At 36.9% G+C, this 3062-nt stretch overlaps 1 pseudogene; it reads right to left on the bottom strand.

Moving 5' to 3' along the window:
* Positions 1-1945: 1945 nt before the first annotated feature.
* On the bottom strand, positions 1946-2644 carry LOC103601588 (annotated as a pseudogene).
* Positions 2645-3062: the final 418 nt, after the last annotated feature.

Raw genomic sequence — 3062 nt, 5'->3', positions numbered from 1 at the left:
GTATCACAGTGCACGGCTCACAGGATCACGCTGTCTCCTGGCATGGCCGCTCAGACCCGTCGCCATCTTGCCTCCCAGGACAGATATTCTATTCCACCATCTTTATGATGTCACTCCAGTGAATATCCTTGGCGATCATTTCAACAGATGTGGAAAATCCAACACCACTTCATGAACAAAAATTCAACAAATGAAGGGCATATATGACAAGCCCACAGCTAATATCATACTGAATGGACAAAAATGGGAGGCTTTTCTTTTAAGATGTGGAACAAGACATGGATGCCCACTTTCCCCACACTTAATACTGGAAGTTCTAGCCTGTGCCCTAAGGCAAGAGAAAGCAATAAAGGGTATCCAAATTGAAAAGGAGGAAGTCAAACTATTCCTATTTGCAAGATGACATGATCATATGCATAGCAAACCCTAAATACTACATTGAACAATTACTAGAACTAATAAATTAAGTAAAGTGGAAGTATACAAAATCAACACGCAAAATGAATAGCATTTCTATACACCAATAAAAAAGTCTGAAGATGAAAGCAAGAAAGTAATCCCTTCACAATAGCTACCAAAAAAATTAAACACCTAGGAGTAAATTTAACTATAGAGGTGAAAGACCTCAACAACAAAAAATAGGAAATATTGGTGAAAGAAATTAAAGAAGACATAAATAAATAGAAAAATATTCCATGTTCATAGATTAAAAGTATTAATATCATCAAAATGCCCATATTATCCAAAGCAATCTACACACTTAACACAATCCCTATCAAAATACCAATGACATTCTTTATAGAAATATTTAAAAATCTTAAAATTTGTATGGAACCATAAATGACCCCATAACACCAAAGCAACCTTAAATAAAAAGAACCAAGTTTGAAGCATCACACTATCTGACTTCAAAATATACTATAAAGGTATAGTAACCAAAACAGCATAGTGCTGGCATAAAAACAGACTAATTGGCCAATGGAACATAGAGAGACCAGAATTATAGCCAACCAATTTTCAACAAAAATCCCAAAAATATACACTGGGGAAGGGAAAGCCTCTTCAATAAAGGGTGAAGGGAAAACTATATATTCACATGCAGAAGATTAAAACTAGACCCCTATCTCTCACTGTACACAAAAATCAAATCAAAATTAATTAAAGACCTAAATTTAAGACCCCAAACAATGAAACTACTAGAAGACAACTTAGGGAAAATGCTACATGAAATGGGAGTTGGCAGAACTTTTGAGCAAGACTACAAAGGCATAGGTGAGTAAAGCAAAAGTAGACAAATTGGACTACATAAAACTAAAAACCTTCTGCACAGCAAGGGACACTGAACAAAGCGAGGAGAAAACCTATAGGATGGGAGAAAGCATTTGCAAACTACACATCAGGCAAGGGCTAATATTTAAAATATATGAGGAATTCAAACAACCCAACAACAAAATAAATAAATACGTAAATGACCCAATTAAAAAATAGGCAAAGGACCTCAACAGACATTTCTCAAAAGAAGACTTACAGATGTACAACAGGCACATGAAAAAATGCTAAACATCACTAATCATCAAGGAAATGCAAATTAAAGCCACAATGATATATCGCCTTACTCCAGTTTGAATGACTATTATCAAAAGGACAGAAAATAAGAAATGGTGGTGAGGATGTGGAGAAAAGGGAACTCTCTTACATTGTTGGTGAGAATGTAAATTGGTACAGCCATTGTGAAAACAGTATAGAGATTCCTCAGAGAATTTAAAAATTAGCTACCTTATGACCAAGAAATCCCACTACTGGGTACATTCCCAAAGAAAATGAAATCAATATATTGAAGAGACACCTGCACTCCCACATTAACTGTAACACTATTATTCACTGTAGCAAAGACATGAAATAAACCTAAATGCCTATCAACAGATAAATGGATTTTTAAAACAACTGTGGCTCTGGCCTCATGGGACAATCTGGAGGACAGTCTGTTGCCATGAATGTGTTGGACTCGCTGCTTGTGCCTGTGCAGGATAAGGACCATGGAGCCACTGGTCCAGATTATAAGACCCAAACACATAACATCAATGAGAGAAAAAATGATTGCAAGTAATAAGACTTTAAGTTTATCCTGTATAAGTGAGGAATAGTATCCATAATTTGTTTCCACACTTATATCTGTGCTATTTCTTGGGCTAGTCACTTCCAAAGGAATTATGGCATTTGTCAAGACATACAGGGTCCAACAGAGAAAACAGCAGAAGCTAATGCTCTTTGGAGATTGAATTTTGAGCTCTATCTACCTAGAGATGTTGGAATAAAGTTTAATGGCCTGGAAGCCACTCAGCAGGCAGGTGGTGCTGAGGGAAACTCCTCTGCCCACTCTGTGAAAATAGAAAACAACTTTACATCCAACATCACCCAGAAAATATTTCCATCCAAAAGCTGCTATTGTCTGAGGGATACCTCTTGAGAAAAGCACCAAGGAGTTGGCTAAGACCAACTGGTTAATAATCAGGTCTGTGGATCTGAGATTTTTCCCAGTGATCAAAATGAAGTTATAAAAGCAGAAGAGTGAAGAATTCCTCAGGATCCCAGCTCCTGTTTGGGTGAGTAATATGATCCCCATTTCCAAGTTGGCAGAGCCCATCACTTCAATATCTGTGAGATCTGGGGGAGTGAGAAAAGTTGTTAGAAAAATAAATGCATGGGGCCGGCCTGTGGCTCACTTGGAGAGTGTGGCACTGACAACACCAAGTCAAGGGTTCGGATCCCCTTACCAGTCATCTTTTGAAAAAAAAAAGAAAAAGATATGCACAAATGTACTACCTCCATCTACCTAACCTGTGCTAAATCTAATAAATATTTCCCTCTTTATATCATACATTCTTTATATGGAAACTAAGAATATGTGCTTATTGATTAAGGTACAATGTTGGAAATGTCCATTTAAAGAGAGCTCTTTGAAGAAGTGATGGCCCATTCACATATTATTATCCACTAGAGCTGTGAAAGTAATTAAACAACATCTCTATAAGGATGCATAATGTCACCATTGGGATATCCTC

Source organism: Galeopterus variegatus, unplaced genomic scaffold, assembly GCF_000696425.1.
Source record: "Galeopterus variegatus unplaced genomic scaffold, G_variegatus-3.0.2 Scaffold3801, whole genome shotgun sequence".
Lineage (NCBI taxonomy): Eukaryota > Metazoa > Chordata > Mammalia > Dermoptera > Cynocephalidae > Galeopterus > Galeopterus variegatus.
This window is presented reverse-complemented; position numbering and strand designations above follow the sequence as displayed.